At 34.3% G+C, this 22,675-nt stretch overlaps 1 protein-coding gene and 1 pseudogene across 6 annotated transcripts in view; both read right to left on the reverse strand.

Moving 5' to 3' along the window:
- Positions 1-22,675, reverse strand: part of LOC145242393 (uncharacterized) — a 717,261-nt gene that overhangs the window by 358,117 nt on the left and 336,469 nt on the right. The window lies entirely within an intron of this gene.
- LOC145243301 (U2 spliceosomal RNA) lies at positions 15,246-15,400 on the reverse strand (annotated as a pseudogene).

The following is a 22,675-nucleotide window of genomic DNA, read 5'->3' on the forward strand; positions in this document are numbered from 1 at the left end:
CTGTCACTATGTGCAATACTTAATGAATTTAATTCAAACCACATAGATGTATACACGCACACACACACACACACACACACACACGTATGTATACATGCACATACACACACACGTATGTACACACGCACGCACACACACGTATGTATACACGCACACACACGTATGTACACATGTATGTAAAGACATAGAGACACAACTCGGCAGCCAATGTGTCTGCCTGATAAAGTAAAAACCTGAAGAACTACTTCCTCATTATTCTAAACTATTTCTTACCATTTCCTCTCAATCTTCTGGTTGATAAACTTTACCACCCCCTGCACTTCACTCACATTTCTCCAGGGATTGCCAGAGAAGCCACCAATCCTACAACCCCCACCATCACCATGCACCACAATCAAAAAGTACTGCCTCCTTGATGGCTTCTTTCCAGCACATCTGGAACACTAACATGCCCCCCCCCCCCGCCCCGGCCTAGTGTGTTCACTTGACTAATAAATAGGAAAACCGTTACTGATGGACAAAGCTATGGTAAGGGCAGTGAATTGTAGTCATGGTGATGAGAAGATACTAGGAGGAGGAGGATGAGGATGAGGATGAGGACTATTAATTAGGATTGAATTTATGAGAAAAAGCAAGTATTTTCCTGCAAGGTAACATGCCTTTCAAGAAAATGAAAAATCAGTATCAGTCTGTGACAGAAACTATGTCCCAATCATCAAAAAGTGTTTTTTTTTATCTTAAAGAATTATTGTTTTATAGTCAAGAAATAAAATGGAAACCATGCTCACACGTTTCTATTCTTTTTAATTATTTGTATTATTCACATTGCTACATAATTATTACCTTTCACACGCATTAAAGAAAAATGAGATCAACGATCACCAATGATAAAATATGCAAGCAATTGAAAATTAACTGCAGTCGGTCACAGGAGTAGATTGTTCTCATTTCATCAGCCATGATTGAGTAAAAATGCTTTATGTTATTTTTGGTTATTATTACTTAAGTAAAGATTGAACCTTCAACAATTAGAAGACAATCATTTAGAACTGATTGTTAATCAGTGATTTTAACCTTTGCACCAGTGGTCCATGTGGATAATTCTAGTTTTACTTTGACAGAAGAATTCCCAACTTCAAAAAAATGCACCTGAAGAAAATCTATGACAATTGAAATGGCTCCAAACTTTTCGAGCGATTAAAATAAAATCGTCAGCCATTACAGGTAAAAAATGACTGATATGTATTTTTAATACATAACATAAATTTTCTTCAAAAAGAGTGAAAAGAATGCAAAAACATGCAAGATCATTTTTGATCTTGAATGCATGCCATTGTGAACAAGCTCATGGACTGGGGAATTAGTGTCGTATTCTGTGCAACTCAGCATTAAATGTAATCCGGTTTCAAGTCACAGCAACATTGTGAACGAGTCATGCTACAACATGATAGCCTGAAGCCGTACTCTAATATAAGGTACCAATGTAACATGATTTTGCCATGGATATATCCCGGGGTAAAATCTTGGAAGCTACAAGTGTTGCACGAGTTCTGAGAAGTTGCTTTGTCAAGATTTCTACAACCACATTGTGAATCTAAAAATCTGCAAAACTTTAGTATTATTGCCATTGCCCTGGATTAATGAATGGATCAAGGATTGGCTTGCAAATTCAATTGTGGAAATTTAGAAGATGGTAGTTGTTTTGGGAGATCTTCGAAGTTGGATGATGATCTTTTGAAAGGGAACAATATTGAAAAAGAAAACAAAATCTCTCACATTTTTGACAGCAGGTGCACACTCACGATAAAAAGGAGATAAATTTTTATTCTGTTTTATTCATATCAAAGTTCTGTCACAAGATTAAGCTATACTTATCTTGAATTTTATGAAAATGTGAATAGAAACAGATAAATTGATGACAACAAGAAGACCAGATGCGATAATAATTAACAAAGATGAAAGAACCTAGTTGATTTTGCCGTCGCAGCAGATCACAGGAAGTATTGAAATTAAGATGAAACGTTTTCAAAGACCCAAAGGAATGTGGAATCAATACAAGATACCAATTTTAAAAAAGTGAGAAGTTATAATGAGTATACACAACATTTTTAATTTTTCACTAAATGTGATTACAAGATTTTAATTTTAAATTTTATACACCTAAAAAGTGAATCTAAACATTTACTTTGTTGTCATGCTATCCTCCACTCTATAATTAAGACCAACCCTTTCATTGGGGGCCCTTTAATAAGAAATAATACAAGCCATCTAATTTAAGCTAAAAACCCAAGTTCTTTTTTTACATGATTTATTGAACACTCAAGACAGCTATGTTTATTTCTCTACTCGCTGTGTAACAGTTGCAATTGGCCTCATTGGGTAGAACATTCAGAATCGAGTTAAAGCCGACTTATGTTTCTGGGTTTGTATTGTGTGGTTTTAACAGTTATCTCCACACTGAAATATATGGAACATATACGTAGTGGATAGTAATTAAATATTTATTATAAATAATATATATCAGGTCAACAGATTCTCAATGGGGAGCCCATTGGCCCCAACTCTATCTGATATTTTCGTTTGTTATTATGAATCTGTTCTTTTCAGTTCATGAATTAAACCCACAATGTATGTTAGATATGTTGATGATACTTTTATGTTTTCATCGCAAAATGAAGCATCAGCATTTTTTAATAAGTTGAATTCCTTTCATGGGGCTCTGTAGTTCACTATGGAATGTGAGAAAGACAACACTCTTCCCTTCTTGGATGTTCTTTTTAAACGTTCAAGGGGTAGCTTTCTCACTACCATTTAAAGGAAGCCGACTTTTACTGGCCTGTATGTGAACTGGTCTTCTTTTGTATCTAGATCGTGGAAAATCGGCTTAATTAATACATTAGTACATAGAGCCCTCATGATTTGCTCATCTATTAAACTGGACACCAAACTGGATAAGATCAGGAATATTTTCATTGGTAATGGTTACCTTGAACACCTTATTAATGATTGTATAAACAAAAAGGTTGCTGATTTTAAATCCCCTAAAATATTTGGCCCCTTAAAATGGCCTGTTTAATTAAAATTGACATGGATAGGGGATAATGGTACAAAATTAACAGATTGTTAGAAATATTATTAATTGCTTCTACTCTGTTTCCTTGCATTTGGTATATACTAGACCTGCTTTTCCTTCTTGTTGCAAGAATCGTTTGCCTTACATTCAAAATAGTAACATTATTTATTAATTGAAATGCCAGTGTGATGTTGGTAATGTTGGGCAGATTCCCTTGCATTTTCAGACTTGTATAAACCAGCACGTTCCATTCAAAATTAGACAGAGTAGAACTGGATCTGCGAATCTCCTTCCTCTACAGGTTTGGACTCTGCTATTGGCCAACATCTGGTTGAGAATCCTTGTTGTGCCAATCAGTATAAAATAGGTTTGAGATACTTCATAGAGTGGATTTGAAAAATTATTTGCAAATTTTAGAATCTGTCTCTATCGCAATTCACAAACCTTCTTTGACAAGAAGAATTGTTAAAAGCATTAAATCTCTTGGGGGGGGGGGGCTTTGACTACCTCCCTTTTCCCCCCCCTTCCTTCACAGTGCTATTTTAATGACTTTTTACATGCTTTATTATATTAAATTATTGGTTTTAATTGTCATTTTTGGCACCTTTAATTTATAAAAGAACCCACGTTGCTCTTTTTTTTTTTGATCAGTAATATTATTTCAATGCTATCAATTTTCTCCTGATGAGATGATAGCCAAAAGAGCTCAAAAGATTTCTGCTTATTTTCGAATGTATATATATATATATATATATATATATATATATATATATATATATATTAGTCTTGTCACAGAAAGTAAAAAAAGTATTTTGGGCAGTGGTTCCCAACCTTTTTATGGTTCACACCCCTCAAAATATTTGTTTTGGTGTCATGAGATATTTTCCCTAAAAAACAGATTATGGTCATTATGCATATAAAAACAAAAACCTCCACCTTTGAGAGAGAGAGAGTTCATCATGATACCATATTCTCAGCGCTATCACGCATGTGATGAAGTATGAAGTTAAACCTGACTAGCGAAGGTTGAGGATATGTGTAATGTGAGTCTTACAGACAAGCTTAGAGGAAGATAATATATAGACAGTATGGAGAAATGTGAGCAGAAGAGCAGGCTTTGATGGTATGGCCATCTTGAAAGAATGGATGAGAATTCTTGGATTAGTAGATGTTGAAAAGTTAAGGTTGTTCCGTTTAGAGGGGAAAGCCAGGCAAAACATTGGAGGAAGTTTATTCTGATTAATAAACTTTACAGAAAATAAGGACTTGGCTAGAGATAGAATGTTTGGAAATCAATTTTTAAAGCCTTCGAACACATATCAGCATGTAAAGAGGATGCTAAAATGATGATGATGATGATTGGGGGAGGTGGTGTAGTATATGTTTCTTCACCATATATATTAGCAAACTAATGTGATTGGTGGGAGAATATTATTTCTCGTAAAAATAAGTATTATAAAAATGAATAGGCTCTAAAAGTATTAAATAGAAACAAACAAAATTTGGCATAAAGAAACTCTGGAATATGAGATATAATAAAATGAAAAATACTGCAGAGAATATGTATAAACTTGTCTAATTTTTAATTCATAAAACTATTAGAAGCTTTTCATGAAGCAAATAGACTTTTTACAATAAGGACTTTTACCTTTGGTGTGTCAGCGTTTTTTTATAGATCATCATCTGTGCCAAATAACTACAAAATTAATATCAAGCATAATCAGCATACGTTTCCCAATTTTTCTAAGCTATATAAGAAATGGTAGATTGTCAATTGACAGCAAGTGCAGGAGTTACTGTGTCAATATTGGTTATTGTAAGGATAACTATCAGCTGTCGTCCAGGCAGTAATTGTGCCAATTGTCATTGTCGCTTTTGTAGAATTAGTCATAGTTGATATGATACTCAATGACATTAGTGTCCTTGATAGTAGTTTTAAACATCGTAGCAGTAACCGGATTGAAAAAACACAGATTTAAAATGACAAAAGTAATTACTTTCACATGTGAATATAGCATTAATGATTGTGTTTCATGAATACAATGTCACAGAAAATAATTATGAGGGTATAAGTTATTTTGCATTGTGAATATGGTGCTAACGATTGAAGCATGCCGATATATGGCCATATAAGATTACTAAGTCACTATGCAGCCACCGAACAATCCCCAATGTTGATACATAGCCAGCAAAAAACAACCCCAATGTTGATATGTGATCAGTAAAAAATGACTCCAATGTTGATATACGGCCAGCAAAAAGCAACCCAATGCTGATTTGCGACCAGCAAAAAACAACCCAAGGTTGATATGCGGTCAGCAAAAAACGACCCCAATGTTGATATGCGGTCAGCAAAAAATGACCCAATGTTGATATGCGGTCAGCAAAAAATGACCCAATGTTGATATGCGGTCAGCAAAAATGACCCCAATGTTGATATGCGGCCAGCAAAAAACAACCCAATGTTGATATGCGGCCAGCAAAAAAATGACCCCAATGTTGATATGCGGCCAGCAAAAAATGACCCCAATGTTGATATGCGGCCAGCAAAAAACAACCCAATGTTGATATGCGGCCAGCAAAAAATGACCCCAATGTTGATATGCGGCCAGCAAAAAATGACCCCAATGTTGATACGCGGTCAGCAAAAAATGACCCAATGTTGATATGCGGCCAGCAAAAAGCAACCCAATGTTGATATGCGGTCAGCAAAAAATGACCCCAATGTTGATATGCGGCCAGCAAAAAGCAACCCAATGTTGATATGCGGCCAACAAAAAATGACCCCAATGTTGATATGCAGCCAGCAAAAAACAACCCAATGTTGATATGCGGCCAGCAAAAAAACAACCCAATGTTTATATGCGGCCAGCAAAAAAACAACCCAATGTTTATATGCGGCCAGCAAAAAAACAACCCAATGTTTATATGCGGCCAGCAAAAAAACAACCCAATGTTGATATGCGGTCAGCAAAAAAATAACCTTGATGTTGATATGCGGCCAGCAAAAACTGACCCCAATGTTGATATGCGGCCAGCAAAAAATGGTCCCAATGTTGATATGCGGTCAGCAAAAAATGACCCCAATGTTGATATATGGTCTGCAAAAAACGATCCCAATGTTGATACACGGTCAGCAAAAGAAAACTGCAATATTCATACATGCGCAACAAAAGATGACCCCAATATTGATAGGCGGGTATAAAAAAACAACCTCACAGTCGATATGTGGCCAGTAAAAAACAACCCCATGGTTGATATGAAGCCAGCAAAAAATAACTCCATGGTCGATATGCAGCTAAAAATGATGCCATGGTAATATGTGACAAAAAAAAAAAGCCCTCATGGTTAACACGCTGCCAAAAACAATGCTGTGTGAATCGTGGCTACAAGTGATGCCATGTAAACACATGGCTACAAGGGACGCTATGCGAACACGCAGCAACACACAATGCCATGCAAATGCATCACTACAAATGACTCCATGTTAAAACAGATTATAATTATAAACTATAATCATAAATCCAGAGTGTGGACTTATAACTACCATTTATAATAATTTATCTCCAATTGTTTAAAATTATAATTTACAATAATAACATTGATTCTTTAATTTCATAGTTTTTTCATTGTATCCCTATGATAGACTTATTGAAAATTTAAGCATGATATTTCTGATTTTCAATCAATTTCTCACTCATCCATGTTTGCTACAAAAATTATCTGGAAATGCATATAAAATACATGTCTTTGCAGGTTTTCATTCCGAAATGACATCATAAATCTGTAAAAAAAACTAATTTAAGGAAAAACTGACGCCAAAGTATGTTCTTGCACAGAGTTGTGAGAATTTTTGATTTTGAGTTTCCACATTAGAGAATTTGTTTAAAACAAAATTTCTAAAGTTATAAAATTAGATTGAGATGGAGACAGACAGCAATAAAATTAAAGACTAATAATAAAAATCATTTTTGGCTATTGAATATCGATTCTTTAATTTCATGAAAGATTTTTCATTGTTTTCCTACTGAAAATTTAAGTAGGATATTTATGATGATGAGGAATTTTTAATCAATTTTTGATTCATCAATGTTTGTTATAAAAATCTGGAAATGTACATGTGTTTGTCAGTTCTTACATTTTCCTTCCAGTGAGAAGACACTCGTTTCAGACTAGTGAAAGACACGGAAAATTTGGCAACATAAAAATGTGTGTGTGTGTGTATATATATATATATATATATATATATATATATATATACACACACACACACACACACATACATAATTTAAAAAAAAAAAACAATTTTAAAGAAATTTAAAATGTGTTTTATATATTAAAAATTAATTACTAACATATGTCTTAAGTAACTTTTTTTATATTTCAATTTATATTTTAAAGAATGTGAAAGTTTAAATTGTTTTGTTTTGTAGGCAGATATAGAACTTATGAGTATCATTATTATGGTATTATTGTAGGTCAACACATTCAACTTATCCCCTCCAATAAAAATGAGATTCTACGTTTTTAGGCAGTTATGTATGAAAATTTTTGTGGAAAAAAAAAAATCAACTATTTTATAATTTAGAGTGGGGGATCAGTTTTATTTATAAATTTAATATAAAACAAGCCCCTATTTTCAGGCTTTTTTTTTTTTTTAGCTTTTTAGGAAATTAACCATAAAAAATGTTTCTCATAGGAGATAAATTTTATGCATTACTTTTTGGGGTGGTTGAGTGAAGGTTGCTTTTTAAAGCAGTTGCATGTGATTTTATTACATTATAAGTTATACATAGGGAGATGGTATTTAAATCTAATGAACAGCTCTAAAAACTCAGAATGGCTTAGGAATAAAGATAATTTTACATGATATTCATATACAAAACTAATCTCCCACTCTAAATTCTAAATTGTTTTTTTTTTTCTTTTTTCTGATAAGTTTTTCAGAGTGTTCACATGTAATCGCTTAAAAAAATAGAATATTATTTTAGAGGGGAAGGTAATGAAAAAGTATTAGCGGGTACTATATCATTATTACATTTATTGGTGAGAAACAAAATTTACAGATTATAATACTGTTATTGGTATAGACGTAAACGTGTATCCATATGCATTTGCTGCACAAGCCATGATTGTGCACTTGTTGTCTTCATCTGAGGTTGGTGCTTGATTCTGACATCAATAGCAAGGTCACTCATATGGCCTCTGCCACTGTTGTAGCAAAAGGATTCTCCTGACAAATAAAACAACTCCAGTTTAAAACAAGTGACAATGTTTTATTTTGAGAGCTATCACAATGATGCTCGTTTTATTCTACTGAACTTGAGGTCTGCAAATAAAGACACACCCATCTCCCAAGCGAACACAATACATTCGATTAGAATAGAAGGGACAAGACTGTCTAAGAATCATAAAGCCCAACTCAACTCCTCTGCTGGAATAATATATTATATTTCTCAAATACATATTAACAATTACTTTTATACCTACAGACACTAGTGTTTCATGCTTATGCAATCATCAGCATAAGAAGTGATAATTACTGCTGGTCAGGAGATTCAAACTCGATCACAAACTCACCATTGACTTCGTAGACTAGCCTCTTACCTCAAGAACACTGGCAAATAACACAAGAATTAAAGAAAATTAAGTGCCTATAAATGTTATGTTGGCAAGCATTCATAGTAAATAGTCAGAAAGTATTCAACGATTGGAAGTTGGAATGTGTAGAGAGAGATGTTTATGGTCATTCGAGGTAGACCACCCAACAAGACCACTAGAAAATCATAGACTATCTATAAACATAAAAAAAATTACTATCTGTAGAGATATTAATCTTTTTTAAAGACTTATGTGGTTTCACCTCTCAACGTGACCCCGGTTTAGAGAGGCAATATCATTTCTAAGTGGAGAAATCATATTCTGGGGTATCAAACCTAGAGCCAGATATATTATCCATCATCAATATACTTGCAACCCTATAAGCTGTCATACTCACCACCTTAATCTATAGATGCGAGTCGTGGACTGTCTATCAATGGCACGCTAGAAAATTAAATCACTTCCACACCACCAGACTGAGGAAACTGCTGCTTGACATAGGCTGGCAGGAAAGGATACCAGACACAGAAGTCCTCACTCGTTCTGGACTCCCAAGCATCCCCACTATCCTGATGAAGGTTCAGCTTCGCTAGGCTGGTCATGTAGCCCACTTGCCAGACTACAGACTATCTAAGAAGCTTCTGTTTGCTGAGCTCCAACATGGCAAGCGCTCCCATGGCGGCCAAAGAAAACGATTTAAAGGCATCACTGAAGGCCTTCAATGATGATTCATCATGGGAGAAGACAGCTTTAGATATGAAAGCTACTGAAAGGTTACTGCAGAGAAGCGCAGAAAGGACAGGAAGGGCAATGTTTTGAAACCCTCGACAACTGCTATGATTCCCTGTTCCCACTGCAATAGAACTTTTCAAGCAAAGATTGGGATTATCAACCATATCCGTACTCACTGATGATGACTCCCCCACTCTACTCTACAGGATGATCAGATGGTCCTCGTCACTTGTAACCCTATTTAGTACACATCATTGAGAATGTCGACATAGAAACAAGTGTACAACAAAATACAAAATTATTAACTTCAAAGCGGTGATGTAAATACATTTCTTTCATATTTGTGCATATTGTATTTGTATACAAACTTGCAAAATTTGTTTTACATATTCCTGCTTGGGTGAGTATTATTTTTACCAGACAACGATAACTTTCATGCACTTCTTTTATTTATCTTGTATTTTTTAAAATTATTACCTGAAGCTATTCAGGTTTTGTTTTCATACATAAATATAAAATAAAAGTATGTATAATCGTAAGATTCTGCTTTGCTTTTCTTTTTGTTTAATTTCATGGAAATCATTTCAATCTGCCGTTTTTATTTCACATGAATAGAAGAAAAGCAACACATCACATACAGATAGTTATTAGAAAATATTAAACAACATTTAGTTTGACTAGGTTCTTCATTTTCTTGGGACGCATGGCTGGCGGGAGGAAGAGAAAAAAAACAGAAACAGACAAAGAAAAATAAAACGAGAGAAAAAAAACGATAAAACGAGAGAAAAAGGACGATAAAACGAGAGAGAGAGAGAGAGAGAGAGAGAAAAAGGGAGATAAAACGAGAGAGAGAGAAAGGAAGATAAAACGAGAGAAATAGAGAAAGGAAGATAAAACGAGAGAGAGAGAGAGAAAGGAAGATAAAACGAGAGAGAGAGAGAGAAAGGAAGATAAAACGAGAGAGAGAGAGAAAGGAAGATAAAACGAGAGAGAGAGAGAGAAAGGAAGATAAAATGAAAGAGAGAGAGAGAGAGAAAGGAAGATAAAACGAGAGAGAGAGAGAGAAAGGAAGATAAAACGAGAGAGAGAGAGAGAAAGGAAGATAAAACGAGAGAGAGAGAAAGGAAGATAAAACGAGAGAGAGAGAAAGGAAGATAAAACGAGAGAGAGAGAAAGGAAGATAAAACGAGAGAGAGAGAAAGGAAGATAAAACGAGAGAGAGAGAAAGGAAGATAAAACGAGAGAGAGAGAAAGGAAGATAAAACGAGAGAGAGAGAAAGGAAGATAAAACGAGAGAGAGAGAGAAAGGAAGATAAAACGAGAGAGAGAGAGAAAGGAAGATAGAACGAGAGAGAGAGAGAAAGGAAGATAAAACGAGAGAGAGAGAGAAAGGAAGATAAAACGAGAGAGAGAGAGAAAGGAAGATAAAACGAGAGAGAGAGAGAAAGGAAGATAAAACGAGAGAGAGAGAGAGAGAGAAAGGAAGATAAAACGAGAGAGAGAGAGAGAAAGGAAGATAAAACGAGAGAGAGAGAAAGGAAGATAAAACGAGAGAGAGAGAGAAAGGAAGATAAAACGAGAGGGAGAGAGAAAGGAAGATAAAACGAGAGGGAGAGAGAAAGGAAGATAAAACGAGAGAGAGAGAGAAAGGAAGATAAAACGAGAGAGAGAGAGAGAGAGAGAAAGGAAGATAAAACGAGAGAGAGAGAGAGAGAAAGGAAGATAAAACGAGAGAGAGAGAGAGAAAGGAAGATAAAACGAGAGAGAGAGAGAGAGAAAGGAAGATAAAACGAGAGAGAGAGAGAGAGAGAAAGGAAGATAAAACGAGAGAGAGAGAGAAAGGAAGATAAAACGAGAGAGAGAGAGAGAGAGAGAGAAAGGAAGATAAAACGAGAGAGAGAGAAAGGAAGATAAAACGAGAGAGAGAGAAAGAAAGATAAAACGAGAGAGAGAGAAAGAAAGATAAAACGAGAGAGAGAGAAAGAAAGATAAAACGAGAGAGAGAGAAAGAAAGATAAAACGAGAGAGAGAAAGAAAGATAAAACGAGAGAGAGAAAGATAAAACGAGAGAGAGAAAGATAAAACGAGAGAGAGAGAAAGATAAAACGAGAGAGAGAGAAAGATAAAACGAGAGAGAGAGAGAGAGAAAGATAAAACGAGAGAGAGAGAGAGAGAAAGATAAAACGAGAGAGAGAGAGAGAAAGATAAAACGAGAGAGAGAGAGAGAAAGATAAAACGAGAGAGAGAGAGAGAAAGATAAAACGAGAGAGAGAAAGATAAAACGAGAGAGAGAGAAAGATAAAACGAGAGAGAGAAAGATAAAACGAGAGAGAAAGAAAGATAAAACGAGAGAGAGAGAAAGATAAAACGAGAGAGAGAAAGATAAAACGAGAGAGAGAAAGATAAAACGAGAGAGAGAAAGAAAGATAAAACGAGAGAGAGAGAGAGAGAGAGAGAGAGAGAGAAAGATAAAACGAGAGAGAGAGAGAGAAAGAAAGATAAAACGAGAGAGAGAGAGAGAGAGAAAGATAAAACGAGAGAGAGAGAGAGAGAGAAAGATAAAACGAGAGAGAGAGAAAGATAAAACGAGAGAGAGAGAGAGAAAGATAAAACGAGAGAGAGAGAGAGAGAGAAAGAAAGATAAAACGAGAGGGGGAGAGAGAGAAAGAAAGATAAAACGAGAGGGGGAGAGAGAGAAAGAAAGATAAAACGAGAGGGGGAGAGAGAGAAAGAAAGATAAAACGAGAGAGAGAGAGAAAGAAAGATAAAACGAGAGAGAGAGAAAGAAAGATAAAACGAGAGAGAGAGAAAGAAAGATAAAACGAGAGAGAGAGAAAGAAAGATAAAACGAGAGAGAGAGAAAGAAAGATAAAACGAGAGAGAGAGAAAGAAAGATAAAACGAGAGAGAGAGAAAGAAAGATAAAACGAGAGAGAGAGAAAGAAAGATAAAACGAGAGAGAGAGAAAGAAAGATAAAACGAGAGAGAGAGAGAGAAAGAAAGATAAAACGAGAGAAAGAGAGAAAGAAAGAGAGAAAGAAAGAGAGAAAGAGAGAAAGAAAGATAAAACGAGAGAGAAAGAAAGATAAAACGAGAGAGAGAGAGAGATAAAACGAGAGAGAGAGAGAGATAAAACGAGAGAGAGAGAGAGATAAAACGAGAGAGAGAGAGAGATAAAACGAGAGAGAAAGAGAAAGAAAGATAAAATGAGAGAGAGAAAGGAAGATAAAACGAGAGAGAGAGAAAGATAAAACGAGAGAGAGAAAGATAAAACGAGAGAGAGAAAGAAAGATAAAACGAGAGAGAGAGAGAGAGAGAGAGAAAGATAAAACGAGAGAGAGAGAGAGAAAGAAAGATAAAACGAGAGAGAGAGAGAGAGAAAGATAAAACGAGAGAGAGAGAGAGAGAGAGAAAGATAAAACGAGAGAGAGAGAAAGATAAAACGAGAGAGAGAGAAAAATAAAACGAGAGAGAGAGAGAGAGAAAGAAAGATAAAACGAGAGGGGGAGAGAGAGAAAGAAAGATAAAACGAGAGGGGGAGAGAGAGAAAGAAAGATAAAACGAGAGGGGGAGAGAGAGAAAGAAAGATAAAACGAGAGAGAGAGAAAGAAAGATAAAACGAGAGAGAGAGAAAGAAAGATAAAACGAGAGAGAGAGAAAGAAAGATAAAACGAGAGAGAGAGAAAGAAAGATAAAACGAGAGAGAGAGAAAGAAAGATAAAACGAGAGAGAGAGAAAGAAAGATAAAACGAGAGAGAGAGAAAGAAAGATAAAACGAGAGAGAGAGAAAGAAAGATAAAACGAGAGAGAGAGAAAGAAAGATAAAACGAGAGAGAGAGAAAGAAAGATAAAACGAGAGAGAGAGAGAGAAAGAAAGATAAAACGAGAGAAAGAGAGAAAGAAAGAGAGAAAGAAAGAGAGAAAGAGAGAAAGAAAGATAAAACGAGAGAGAAAGAAAGATAAAACGAGAGAGAGAGAGAGATAAAACGAGAGAGAGAGAGAGATAAAACGAGAGAGAGAGAGAGAGATAAAACGAGAGAGAAAGAGAAAGAAAGATAAAATGAGAGAGAGAAAGGAAGATAAAACGAGAGAGAGAGAAAGATAAAACGAGAGAGAGAACGATAAAACGAGAGAGAGAAAGAAAGATAAAACGAGAGAGAGAGAGAGAGAGAGAGAGAGAAAGATAAAACGAGAGAGAGAGAGAGAAAGAAAGATAAAACGAGAGAGAGAGAGAGAGAAAGATAAAACGAGAGAGAGAGAGAGAGAGAAAGATAAAACGAGAGAGAGAGAAAGATAAAACGAGAGAGAGAGAAAGATAAAACGAGAGAGAGAGAAAGATAAAACGAGAGAGAGAGAGAGAGAAAGAAAGATAAAACGAGAGGGGGAGAGAGAGAAAGAAAGATAAAACGAGAGGGGGAGAGAGAGAAAGAAAGATAAAACGAGAGGGGGAGAGAGAGAAAGAAAGATAAAACGAGAGGGGGAGAGAGAGAAAGAAAGATAAAACGAGAGAGAGAGAAAGAAAGATAAAACGAGAGAGAGAGAAAGAAAGATAAAACGAGAGAGAGAGAAAGAAAGATAAAACGAGAGAGAGAGAAAGAAAGATAAAACGAGAGAGAAAGAAAGATAAAACGAGAGAGAGAGAAAGAAAGATAAAACGAGAGAGAGAGAAAGAAAGATAAAACGAGAGAGAGAGAAAGAAAGATAAAACGAGAGAGAGAGAGAGAAAGAAAGATAAAACGAGAGAAAGAGAGAAAGAAAGAGAGAAAGAAAGAGAGAAAGAGAGAAAGAAAGATAAAACGAGAGAGAAAGAAAGATAAAACGAGAGAGAGAGAGAGAGAGATAAAACGAGAGAGAGAGAGAGATAAAACGAGAGAGAGAGAGAGATAAAACGAGAGAGAGAGAGATAAAACGAGAGAGAAAGAGAAAGAAAGATAAAATTAGAGAGAGAAAGGAAGATAAAACCAGAGACAGAGAGAGAAAGAAAGATGAAACGAGAAACAACGAAAAAGAAAGATGAAACAAGAGACGAAGAGAAAGAAAGATAAAACGAGGGAAAGAAAGATAAAGCGAGAGAGAAAAAAAGAGAAAAGAATGTTAAAACGTGATAAAAAGAGAGAAAGAAAAAGAGAAAAAAATATTTTTATTTATGTTTCAAAATAGGTGAAGTCACTTGATTCAAGAAGCTAAAAAGGACAAAAGCAGGTGATGACTATTGACCTTAGTCTTGAAAAGACCAAGAGTGTAGGTAGGTGGGGAAATAGTCAGCAGGAAGAGAGTTCCATAAGCTTGCAGTTCTTGTAAAGAAGCTACTGGTATAGAAAGCTTTATTACAATGAGGTATGGATTGATAGAGATCACTAGACGAACGAATTAAAACAAAAGAAACCGGGAATAGAAACAAGGTCAATAGCCATTAGTCGCGTGCTCTCGTGTAATGAATGAATGCATGAATGTAGGATTGACATGAAATTCTTAAAGATAAACTAAAATGGCCGAAAAATGGGCTGAAACGACTTAAATAAATAAAAAGTAAATGACTTAGAATGACTTTAATGAACTCAAGGATGAATTGAATGACCTTAAGAATGACTTGAATGCTTAAAAAATAACGGGAATCCTTCAAAAACAACTTGAATGGCTTTGAGACTGACTGGTTGCAAAGTGGATGATCATTTTACATTAAATTAATACAGAAAAGTGATCCCCACTTTATATCACAAAGATACAAACATAAGTATAGCATGTAGTAAGAACAGATGGTATTTATTTGCTCCCCCACCGAGCAAATTAGGCACAAGGCCGATTTTTAATGTGAGGAGTGAAGGGAGGGGGAAGGGAAAAAGGGGACCAGCTCCCGAGAGGTGGGAAATGGGAGCTGGTTAATGGTCAGGCATGTGGGGTTGCCCCCACATCTGGTCTTTGCTAGTCATAGCTTGCAGTATCTGCCGGAACAGATACTACACTTTGATCTTGGCCAAAAGGCCAAGAAAAGGGTATTTATTTGCTCTCCTACCGAGCAAATTAGGCACATGGCCGATTTTTAATGTGAGGAGTGAAGGGGAAATGGGGACCAACTCCCCAGGGAGTAAGGGAGCTGGATAGTGACAATTGGTATGAAGGGTTGCCCCTACATTGACCAAGGTCTTATATGTGGAGTTGCCCTCACATATGATCTTTGCTTGCAGTATCTGCCGGAGCAGATACTACACTTTGAGATATTAAATCTTTTATTCAGGCAAAAAAAAAAAGAACATGAACAAAAAACTTAGGCACAAGGCCAACTCAAAAGGGGGACAGATGGGGGTCGTTGGTCATCTTGTCACTCTAGAACTAAACAAAAGTTTCTCTTAGCTAGAATCTTCTTTCACCATAATACCGCATTCGTCCTTGGGGACGTCCTACTTGGCACCCAATTGTTTAAAACATTTTTTTATTTCCGTGTAAAAACTACACTTTGATCTTGGCCAAAAGGACAAGAAAAGCTTAAAAAGCTAAGAACAGCATTTATTAACAACAGACCTTTGATCTTAACTAAAAAGGCCAAGCACAAAAGTGTTACGGACAGACAGACCGACGGAGTGACTTATAGAGTCGCTTGCACGCGACTAAAAAGATGAATTTCATAAATTTGGGAGAAGGCACGACCCACCTACCCACCACCAATATCCGGAGGGAGGGGGTCATTCTTTGATAAAACAATCGAGAAACATTTTGAAGTATGAAGCAAGCAAATCAAAAGGAGACTGAAAGAGGAAGAAAGAAAAAACAGAAAACGAGAAATAAAGATAAAGCCCACGCGAGAGAGGGGTGAAGAAACAAAAAAAAAAAAGAACAAAAATCAGACAACAGAAATAAGATTTTGCTATAAAAAATGTGCTTTTTTGAATTCAAAGAAAAAGGTAGAATTTCACTTTTTCTGATTTACAAAAAATTGTAATTCTGCTAAAAAGCAGAAATCTTACATCCCTGTTTAAAAAAAAATTTATTATCAAATTATTATTTTCACTGATAATTGTGTCAAATTGTAAACATGCACAACGATGCATGTTTAGTGAAGTTGCGATGCAAACGACAAACCGGTGATGGGAAAATGTCTACCTCAAGCTTTTGACCACCCAAAGTTTAACTTGTCCACTTGGTAAGAGTAAATGCATCTTTAAAGGCGGAGTTTCATACTGAGAAAGCAAACCCTTGAAATTCTACAGAATTAATATCTATTCTAGATAATAACCCTCACACTGGTCAGAAGATTTTTATGTCTACAGATTAAACAGACAATTATTCTCAAGTGGTCTCACAGTGTGCCCTATGCTGAATGGCGGGAGATTATATATATATATATATATATATATATATATATATTCTAGTAAAACAATGGAGCAGATTAGTTTGGTGTGTCTGAGTGAAAGAGAGGAACCTTTGGGGCCTTCAGTGGAGAGACTATTTGTATTTAGGTTTGTTCTGACTGCAAGTCAGTCGTTTAGTAAAAAAAACTAAGTATTATTAAAAAACTCAAAACATTGTTTTAAACTTGAATTGTGATTTTCATTTCAGCAAAAGGCATGTGACTGATAGTAAAGCCTGTATCAAAATAAGGCATCAAATTCAGACAAGATAATAAGTAAATGATCAATCACTGTATAGTGAATACACAAACATAAATTCACAAAATAATGTTGTACTTAATTCGCATTAAAGTAGTTTCATGTTTTGTCTATGGACTACAATATTAACAATCAATATATATATAAATATAGATTAGTGATTTAACGCATCCAATATTTTTCCAGATTCCGATACAATTACCGATTCCGTACTAAATTAGCGATTTGGATTCTCTATAAATCTCAAAATATTCAAACATAAAATGGTTATTTTATCTCGAATACTGTAAAAACACATCTTAAATGTGTCTATATTTCTTCAAATGTAAAAAGAAAACACTTGTGAGAGGGAATGATCTATAGATTTTAGTTTTGCTGGTAGTTTAAAATCAATAAATATTTATTATTTTATTATTACTACCAACAGTAGAAGATTTTTTTCAAACAAAATCAAATAAAAAAGATAAAGGAATCGTTTTTGGCATCAGAAAATAGTCACAAATTATTCTGATTCCGATACCCAATACTAATATATTCATATATATATATATATATATATATATATATATATATATATATATATATATACTAGCAGTTCAGCCCGGCTTTGCTTGGGCCCTATCTACTGTTCATAACTTTGTGTGCATATGTATATATATATATATATTAAAAAGTTTGACTCATGTTCAGGTAACCTACATCTAGAATTTCAAGTGTTTGGACCCAAAATTGGCGGAGGAGTTTGATAAACTCTGCAAAGATCAACTCTTTCAAATGTTTAGACCCAAAATTGTCTGAATAGTTTGCTAGAGACCACATAGGTCAAATCTTTTGAACTTTGCCCCCTTGCTACCCAAATTTTCGGCCAAAAAACAATTAAAAAGCTTGCCCTATGTCTGAATACATTTTATGTAAAATTTCAAATGTTTAAACCAAAAATTGGCTGAGTAATTTGGTAGAAACTGCAGGTCAAATTTTTTTTAACTTTGACCCGAATTTTGACCCCTTAACATTTATTGTTCTGGGCTCAAATCAAATTAAAAAGTTTGATCCATGTCCAAGTAACCTACATTTAAAATTTCAAGTGTTTAGACCCAAAATTGGCAGAGGAGTTTGATAGAGTTTTTAAAGGTCAAATCATTGAACTTTCACTCCTTGACAGCCAAATTTCTGGCCAAAAACCGATTAAAAAGATTTTCCCAAATCTCAATACCTCTTATATCAAATCTCGAGTCTGTACACACAGACAGACAACATTACAGATATATAAATATACAAACACACATATATATTCTAGTGTTGGGACGATTCCTAAATTTTTCCCGATTCCAACTCCAGGAAAATGTTGATTAACGATTCCGATGCCAAGTACGATTCCGATTTCCATTGGTTTATTTCTATATTTATTTTTATTATATAATTATATACTTATCGTCCTTTAATGTTTATTCTTATTTAATGTTTTAATTTGTTAGGGGTTGGGAAACATTTACCCATGCTCACATCACGACTGTGATACCACGCATTGGTGAATATCGACCAAGCCCATACAGTCCTTTAGTTGAATGGCTCTGAGTGACTAGTTAGTTTTCTAAGTTAGGGTTCAAAGGATTAAAAAAAAAAAAAGTTAAACTTTTTTCCTTTTTTAATAAATTTTTCATATTTTTTTGTTTTTCTTGTGCAAAGAAGTTCCAAAAGAAATGTTTAATTGCTTCATTTGCAGAATATTTTAAAAGAAAAAAAAATTAAATTCATTGTTTTATTAAACCTTTTATTGTTTAAATAATTTGACTTTGCTTGTTTTATTTTTAAAAAATATAAAGGTTGACAAGACATGTTTTTTATTTACTAATGGAAGAGTGCCAGTAAAAAAAAAAAAAAAATTACCAAAAGATAAGCGCCCCCCCCCCTTTTTTTTAGTCACCAGTTGGAAAAACCACTGATTTTTAACATGATTTACTCGCAATGAGAGCACTGAAAAATCTTTTTTCTCTAAAGGTTAAGCATTCATCAACTTTTTCATGGACTTGACGGTTAGACTGTTTTATACATAAATAAACTTCGCTCACAAATGAAAACAATGTTACCTCGTGGCCCCTAAAGTTTTGCAACAGTGCAAACATAACTAATCATGGGCCTTGAAGTTTCGAAATAGACAGACAGCGCCTATGTATGTGACGGAATAAGAAAACTCATTAAGATAAATAAAGATTATCTTTAAAGTAGTTAATAAAATTCTTGTATATCATATTAAATATGTTATGAAAAGTTCTATGACGTCTTTATCATAAATTTTTGACAGCATTAATCTCACTTCAAAAAAACAGTTCAACTTAAAAATATAAGAGAATCGTAAATCTAAGGTATTTTTTAACGATGCGATTCTGATTCCGCCCAAAATACGCTAATCTTACGATTCTGATTAATTGTCCCACCACTTATATATATATATAAGAGAGAGAGATATCGGGTTGTGTGTGAGGTGATATGATGTAGAACTCAAAATCGGCAATGAAGACAATGCATCACTGAAGACCACCTTTAATGCATCTGAAAAATGTATTTTGTGATTTTGGAGTATTCTGTTGAATAATAAATTTAAATGTAAACTTTAATTTACAGTTTTAAATTCTTTTATTTTCATATATATATATATATATATATGAGAGAGAGAGAGAATAGTAGTTCCTACCTATATATAGATGGAGTACTCTAGTAAGGCAAATAGTAGTTTCAACTTAGCATAATCTTTCAAAAAAATTGTTTTGATGGCGTTCTATAGGTAATTAGTACTTTAACTTTGTAAACAAATAAATTAATTTATGCAATATAATTTCTGTCACTCTTAATGGGTTGGTTAGCTTATATAGTAAGTCATCCGCTACCACTTCTCACAATTTGTTTTTTTTTAATCTCTTGACACTTGCTACATCTCACCACACTGATTAATCTTGTAACAATGAAACAGCTGTCTGATAATGAGTATTGAGCCACATCTATCCAAGATGATGAGAACCTTGTTTCTAAATTGCATCTTTGATAGTGTTTGGCACAATGGTCAGCTTCACAAGCTTGCTAATTATGAAATACCTCATTAAATCGTCTCTCTCTCAGTCTGATAGGTGTCTAAAAGTAGTTGTTGATGGTCAAAGGTCAGAAACACATTGTATCAACGCCGATGTGTCTCAAGGATCCATTCTGCACCCAACACTCTTCCTGATATTCAAGGATCTCCTATGTCATATTCTAAGATAATTCATTGATATTTATGTAGATGACATAACCATCTATGCCAGCATTTTGAAGATCATTAATAATAAAGATCTTTCTAATACTCTCATTTCTGACCTGGAACATGGTGTGCAATGGAGAAAAAAGTGTCTGGCTACTTTTAATACATATAATACCAAATTTATTTCGTTACCAACATTTGAATCTTCATTTTGCCCCAGTTAAAATGAATAGAGCTTACCTTGAGAAGGCTTCCTACTTTCATAATATTCTGTGACTGACTTTCACCCAACATATAAAGTGGAAGATTTATATCAAATCTGTTGCTAATGTCTCTGGAAAAATCTCAGATCATTTTATTGCTCTAGAAAATATTTTACTCCTGATGTAATCGTTTATCTGTATAAGAACCAATTACAACCTAAAATGGAGTACTGTTGCCACATCTTGGAAGGTGCTGTTCAGTGCACTCTAGCCAGCATTGAAAGAGTACAAAATCGACTTTGAAATCTAGTGGAGGAAGGATGTCCTCCTCTCTTACATATAATCCCTTTCTCACGGAAGAGGCATTACCAGCTTTTCCTCTCAACACCCCCTATAAAACATTCACAGCAAAAACTTGTCTAGCTACAACCACTGTAATTATTTTTCCTTTTTTCTTCTATGTACCTGTAGCTAAAGCAAAGTTCCATGAGCAGTGTTTCTTCACAAGAACTGTTCATCAGTAGAACACAATATCAACTAATTAACTACAGCATGGTCATTTTCAGGTCCAATGTAAAAAAAACAAAATTCTTGTTGAGCTTTCCTCTTAATCAAATTTTACCTAAACCCAACCAGGATCTGCAATTCTCAATGTGTGTCTCATCATCTACCTGACACAAACCATTAATACTATTACTTGGGTGGAAGGATCTCAGTGTTTATATAGTTTGTTGTTTTTGGTTATTTTTGTTTTTGTTTTAAATCAACAAATCATGATTTTAATATTTACAATCTTCTTAGAGTCAATATGTAATTGAGTAGTGTATTGATCCTGATGAGATTGCAAAGATTGAAACTTTAATGATGTGTGTGAGAGAGAAAGTATATGCATCTGGAGAAATAGTTATCACAACTATCCAAGTTTTCAATAGATGGTTCACTGCAAATAGTTATCTCCTCACCCACAAAGAACTTTGATAACTTGAGACACTTGCCACAATTATAATACAGCAATCACTATTTACCAATCTTTTCTCTATTTGACTTAACAGTCAAAGTTTGCTTCCGATACCTGCTGTTTGGCCATGTCAACTTAAGGCACATATCACACAAACTATTGCAGAAAAATCTAAGACTGATATTTCTCGTGAATTTGGAGACCAATATATGAGTTTAAAGTGCAAGAGATTGAAGAGTGAGAGGGAGCAGGGGTGGGTGGGAAGAAAGTGACTCAAGAGAATGTTAGAACAAAAGACACGAAGTTGAGAAAGACATATGTACAAGTTCAAAGATAAATAAGAATTATTTCCCTTATTTTTTTTTTAGCCTTTTAGGTCATTATTTAAAATTGTCTTCATTGTAATAATCTTCTTCACCAGAATAATTATTTTCAAAAAGAAACTGGAGCAAATTACACTTTTTCAGTGTAAAGTGGTTGAATATCCCAGCAGGACAATGATTCCAAGCACATACAACTAAGGCTACATGATTTCGGGAGAAGAAAATAGAGGTATTTAGGATGGCCAAGTCAATCACCTGACCTCAACTTAATTGAAAATCTGTACCAAAAGTTGTAGTTGATTGTACAAAAGAGATCTGAGGAATCTGACAGAACTTAAACGAATTTGCCAAGAAGAGTGGGATAAAATTCCAGTTAACATTTTTAACAATCTTGTAAAGAAGTATCCCAAACGTTTGGAAACTGTTATGGCAAGTAAAGGTCATATTACTAAAAACTATTACTATTTTTTGTGTGTGTTGGATACTTTTTGAAGCCTAGATATGACATTTATGTAATTATCTAGTGAATGCGTAATTATGTATGATTTTTGATGCAAGATTTGTATTTATCATACAAAAATACATTAGATTAGCATTTTTTTTTTATTGCTTTTATTTTTGTGTAATAAAAATTAAAAAAAACTTTTTGCTTTGTATCGGATATTTATTGCACCCACTATATTATAAAATATAAAGATGAATTTTTCATCATCCTACCACATGTTATTCTTATCAATTAATTTGCAAAAATTTGACTTTATTTGTGATTATCAATTACAAACTTTTAAAATAAAATGTTACTTATTTATCACATAGGAATGTTTCTGCCCAATTAGCTTAGTATTGGGAAGCACTTCTCATCACAATCCCAGCACATGTGACATTAATGATGCTTATAAATCGTAAATTAATGTGAATAAATGTTACCTCATTTGTTGTTGTCAATTAGA

This window comes from Euprymna scolopes, chromosome 21 (genome assembly GCF_053919585.1).
Source record: "Euprymna scolopes isolate OS-2025 chromosome 21, ASM5391958v1, whole genome shotgun sequence".
Classification (NCBI taxonomy): Eukaryota; Metazoa; Mollusca; class Cephalopoda; order Sepiida; family Sepiolidae; genus Euprymna; species Euprymna scolopes.